We start from the raw sequence: 6,000 nt of genomic DNA on the forward strand, positions 1-6,000 counted from the left end.
GGCAAGAATACTGGAGTGGGTTGCCATTTCCTTCTCCAATGCATGAAAGTGAAAGTGAAGTCACTCAGTCGTGCCTGACTCTTAGCAACCCCATGGACTGGAACCTACGAGGCTCCTCTATCCATGGGATTTTCCAGGCAAGAGTACTGGAGTAGGGTGCCATTCCTTCTCCGGTTAGTTGCTCAGTCATGTCCAACTCTTTCTGATCCTATGGACTGTAGTCCCCCAGTCTCCTTTGTCCATGGAATTTTCCAGGCAAGAATACTGGAGTGGATTGCCATTCCAGTACCTACTAAATAGTTACTGTTATTTATGTGTCTTAAGTGATTTTTCGGCTTCCCTTGTAGTTCAGATGGTAAAGAATCTGCCAGCAGTGCAGAAGACCTGGGTTTGATCCCTGTGTTGAGAATATCCCCTGGAGAAGAGAATGGCAATCCACTCCAGTATTCTTGCCTAGAGAATTCCATGGACAGACCATGGGGTCGTAAACAGTTGAACACGACTGAGTAACTAACACACATAAGTGATTTTTGGTCAGTTACTCTTTTCTAAAAATTATTTTATTTGCCATAGATTTTTAAAATTAGTAATCCTGATGTACCAAACAATTTTAAAGCATCCTTTTTCATTTCAAAACTTATTTACTTATGTTTTCCTCTCTTTTTGCCTTGATCCCTACCAGACAGATATCTCTTTCATAGTTATTTCTGAAGAACAATGTACTGATTTTATTTGTAAGTTTATATTTCTCCTGATTTAGTTTAATTTCTTTCATTGTTCTTATGCCTTTAAGTTTACTGATTAATTCATTTATATTCTTTCTTGTAGAAGTAATTAAGGTTATGAATTTTCCTCTGAGAACTGCTTGTGTTCAACTATTGTTAATTCTTAGAAAAATCTGTTATTTCTGTTTGATTTCCCTTTTACCAAATAGATATTTGTTGGTGTGATTTTTTTAAACGTACTATCCAAGGAAGTTTTATTATTGGTATCTAACTTGATTGTAGAATATTCAGAGAATGTCTCATAAGGTTTCAAATTTGTGGGCTATATTGTAAAAGTTCTTGTGGCCTAATATATAATCTAAGTTTTCTAATACTCTTCCATGTTCGGTTCTTACTGTTGCTTCTTGACCTGCATACAGCTTTCTCAGGAGACAAGTAAGGTGGTCTGATACTCCCATTTCTTTAAGAATTTTCCACAGTTTGTTGTGATCCACACAGTTAAATACTGTAGCTTAGTCAGTGAAGCAGAGGTAGATGTTTTTCTGGAATTCCCTTGCTTTCTCTTTGATCCAATGGATGTAGGCAATTTGATCTCTGGTTCCTCTACCTTTTCTAAATCCAACTTGTATATCTGGAAGTTCTCAGTTCACATACTGCTGAAGCCTAATTTGAGAGATTTTGAGCATAATCTTGCTAGCACGTGAAATTACATGATAATTTGAACATTGTTTGGCGTTACACTTCTTCAGGATTGGAACAAAAACCGATCTCTTCTAGTCCTGTGGCCACTGCTGAGTTTTCCAGGTTTACTGACTGACATATTGAATGCAGCGCTTTAACATCATCATGTCTTGGGATTTGAAATAGCTCAGCTGGAATTCTGTCACCTCCACTAGTTTTGTTCATAGTAATGCTTCCTAAAGCCCACCTGAGCTCACACTCCAGGATTTCTGGCTCTAGGTGAGTGACCACACCATCGTGGTTATCTGGGCCATTAAGATCTTTTTTGTACAGTTCTTCTGTGTATTCTTGCCACCCCTTCTTAATCTCTCCTGCTTCTGTTAGGTCCTTACCGTTTCTGTCCTTTATGTTACACAAAGTTATATATTCATATAATCAAGATGAATGATTGTTATATTATTATATTTATTATTTTTGTTTTTTATTATTGCATAACAAATTACCACAAACCTAGCATCTTAACACAACACAGATTTGTTATCTGACAGAATTTTGTAGGCCAAGGTGGTGTGGATGGTTCCTCTGCTCAAATCTCACAAGGCTGAAATCAAGCTGTTAGCCAGCCATTAGCCAGTGTCCTTATCTGAAGGCTCATCTAGAAATTTCTTCATTTGGGAATGGCCTAGACCACATTTTAAGGGTTCCCCTAATTAAATCCATCTCAACCAGGATAACCTTTCTTTTGTTTAACTCAAAGTCAATTGATTAGTGTTGCCAACTGATATAAATTATAGTTGCAAAACCCTTCAGCCGTGTAACCACACAATCACAAGAATGATGTCCCATTGTATTCAAGCCTGGCCCATACACAAGGGAAGTGCACGATAGTGTATACACCAATGGTGGGAAACAGGGACCAACTTGGAATTTTGTCTAACACATTTAACCTATCAAATCCTGAAAAAACTATGTTCATATCTTTCATCCTGATAATAATTTTAGGAAATTCCTGTGTTATTGGAAGATTTTCTTTAATATATGTCTGTACTAGGCAAAGAATAGCAAGGAGAGATTAGAAAGTCTTCCTCAGTGATCAATGCAAAGAAAGAGAGGAAGACAATAGAATGGGAAAGACTAGACATCTTGTCAAGAAATTTAGAGATACCAAGGGAACATTTCATGCACAATAAAGCACAGAAATGGTGTGGACCTAACAGAAGCAGAAGGTATTAAGAAGAGGTGGCAAGAATACACAGAAGAACTATATAATAAAGATCCTAATGGCCCAGATAACCACAATGGTGTGATCACTCACCTAGAGCCAGACATCCTGGAATGTGAAGTCAAGTGGGCCTTAGGAAGCATCATTATTAACAAAGCTAGTGCAGGTGATAGAATTTCAGAGCTATTTCAAGTCCTAAAAGATGATGCTATGAAAGTGCTGCACTCAATATGCCAGCAAATTTTGAAAATTCAGCAGTGGCCACAGGACTGGAAAAGGTCGGTTTTTATTCCAACCCCAAAAAAAGGCAATGCCAAAGAATGCTCAAACTACTGCACAATTGAACTCATCTCACATTCTAGCAAAGTAATGCTCAAAATTCTTCAAGCCAGGCTTCAACAGTATGTGAACTGTGAAATTTCAGATGTTCAAGCTAGATTTAGAAAAGGCAGAGGTACCAGAGATCAAATTGCCAATATCTACTGGATCACTGAAAAAGCAAGAGAGCTCCAGAAAAACATCTACTTTTGCTTTATTGACTACTCCAGAATCTTTGACTGTGTGGATCACAACAAACTGTGGAAAATTCTTCAAGAGATGGGAATACCAGACCATCTGACCTGCCTCCTGAGAAATCTGTATGCAGGTCAGGAAGCAACAGTTAGAACTGGACATGGAACAACAGACTGGTTCCAAATAGGGAAAGGAATACATCAAGGCTGTATAATGTCACCCTGCTTATTTAACTTATAAGCTGAGTACATCATGAGAAATGCTGGGCTGGATGAAACACAAGCTGGAATCAAGATTGCTGGGAGGAATATCAATAATCTCAGATATGCAGATGACACCACCCTTATGGCAGAAAGTGAAGAAGAACTAAAGAGCCTCTTGATGAATATGAAAGAGGAGAGTGAAAAAGTTAGCTTAAAACTCAACATTCAGAAAAGTAAGATCATGGCATCTGGTCCCATCACTTCATGGCAAATAGATGGGGAAACAGTGGAAACAGTGAGAGACATTTGTTTTTTTTTGGGGGGGGAGGGCGTTCCAAAATCACTGCAGATGGTGACTATAGCCATGAAATTAAAAGACGCTTGCTCCTTGGAAGAAAAGCTATGACCAACCTAGACTGCATATTAAAAAGCAGAGACATTACTTTGTCAACAAAGTTCTGTCTAGTCAAAGCTATGGTTTTTCTAGTAGTCATGTATGGTTGTGAGAGTTGGACTATAAAGAAAGCTGAGCACCGAAGAATTGATGCTTTTGAACTGTGGTGTTGGAGAAGACTCTTGAGAGTCCCTTGGACTGCAAGGAGATCCAACCAGTCCATCCTAAAGGAAATCAGTCCTGAATATTCACTGGAAGGACCGATGCTGAAGCTGAAGCTCCAATACTTTGGCCACTTGATGCAAAGAGCTGTTTCATTTAAAAAGACCCTGATGCTGGGAAAGATTGAAGGCAGGAGGAGAAGGGGACGACAGAGGATGAGACGGTTGGATAGCATCACCAATGCAATGGACATGAGTTTGAGCAAGCTCTGGGAATTTGAGATAGAAGGGAGGCCTGGTATGCTGCAGTCCATGGGGTTGCAGAGTCTGAACTGATCGACTAAACTGAACTGATACTAAGCAATATTGTTTGTGGGGTGGCTCTGCACTGTGTCCACATGGCTAGGCTCAATGCATCTCCCAGAACTCCCCTTTCTGTATATTTCTCTTGGGGTGGGGCCACCAAAAAGCTTCTCACTGGATGTGGACAGCAGAATTACAAGAGTAGCCATTCTGTAGCTAACACGGGTTACTGCTTGTCTACTGGCTCACCTTGCTGGTGTGAGGCAGCAACCAGGTTGTACTGACTCCGTCTTCCCCTGGTTCCTACTTCAGTTTCTCTGTTCCTGCATTAGCGGTGTGTGTGTGTGTGTGTGTGTGTGTGTGTGTGTGTGTGCGTGTGCATGCGCAGGCATGCATGCCTGTATAAGTGTGTGTGTCACCGAAGTATCCTAGCTTCTGTAGGATGTTCAGACCTTCAAGGTCAGGGCCAATAAGAGCTGACAGCTTTCAGCAGTTGTCAGTCTGTGCTTGTGGACTCCTGACTGCTGGTAGTTTCCAGCTTGTTCTTCTTCTCCCTCACTTTTCATCTATGTTCTCTTCCTCACTGCCTGCCATGTGGACTTCACATATGCTCTCCTGTGCTAGTAATTGAACAAACACAAATTAAAACCCCAATGAGATCACAATTCATACCGATCAGATTAGCAAAAACAAAAGATATTATAGTATCTAGTGTAGGCCAGGATTTAGAACCACTGCAATACCAGTACATTGCTCGTGGCAGTATAAATTAATATAATCCATTTTGTGACCACACCCATTTTGGCATTATCTAATAAATTTGAAGGTGTGGATACCCAATGACCCAGCAATTACACATGAACAAATACACCCTGGGAAAATAATTGCATAAATATACCTACAGGAATGTACAAGACGATACCTAGCAGCACTATTTCTAATAGTAAAATAACTGGAAACAACACAGATGCTCAAGCGATAGTTAAATGGATAAATAAACTGAGTAAAGTTTTACAAGGGGATGGGCTCCCCTTGTGGCTCCGCTGGTAAAGAATCCACTGCAATGTGGGAGACTTGGGTTTGATCCCTGGGTTGGGAAGATCCCCTGGAGAAGGGAAAGGCTATCCCCTCCAGTTTTCTGGCCTGGAGAATTTCAAGGACTGTATAGCCCATGGGGTCACAAAGAGTCAGACATGACTGAGCAACTTTCACTTTCTTTCACTTTCACCATAAAGAAGTTGAAATTAATGAATTACAGTTAACAAAAAAACAACATAAATGAAACTCAGAAATATAATGTTGACCCAAAAAAGCTGTTGCAGAAGAATTTATAAAGAATGATTCCTTTTACATTAATGAAAAAACTTACAAAATTGTTAAACAATTTTTAGGACCCAAGCCGAGGTGGTAAATCTATGAAGAAATGCAAACAGATGCAGAATTATTAGGGTCTATGTCCCCGGAGAGCAGAAGAAAGGGATTTGATGGCTCAGGCAGGAGACAGTAAGGTAATGGTCCTATTGCTCATCATAAATTGGGAGATGTGTTCACAGGTGTTCATTATATCATGAATTTTTATACCTTGCATGTGTTTTATTAATGAAAAGGAAAAATGAATAAAACATGGAAAAAATAATAGAAGAAATGAGCTCTCTGCTCACTGATTCACCTTGTATGTCTTTGGGAGAGAAATCTTTTTTTGAGTTTTTTAAAAAAAATTTGACCATGCTGCATGGCTTGCGCAATTTCATCCCTGACCAGGGATGAAACCTGGGCCACGGCAGTGACAGCCCCAAAC

The sequence above is a fragment of the Bos indicus genome, chromosome 10, assembly GCF_029378745.1.
Source record: "Bos indicus isolate NIAB-ARS_2022 breed Sahiwal x Tharparkar chromosome 10, NIAB-ARS_B.indTharparkar_mat_pri_1.0, whole genome shotgun sequence".
Classification (NCBI taxonomy): Eukaryota; Metazoa; Chordata; class Mammalia; order Artiodactyla; family Bovidae; genus Bos; species Bos indicus.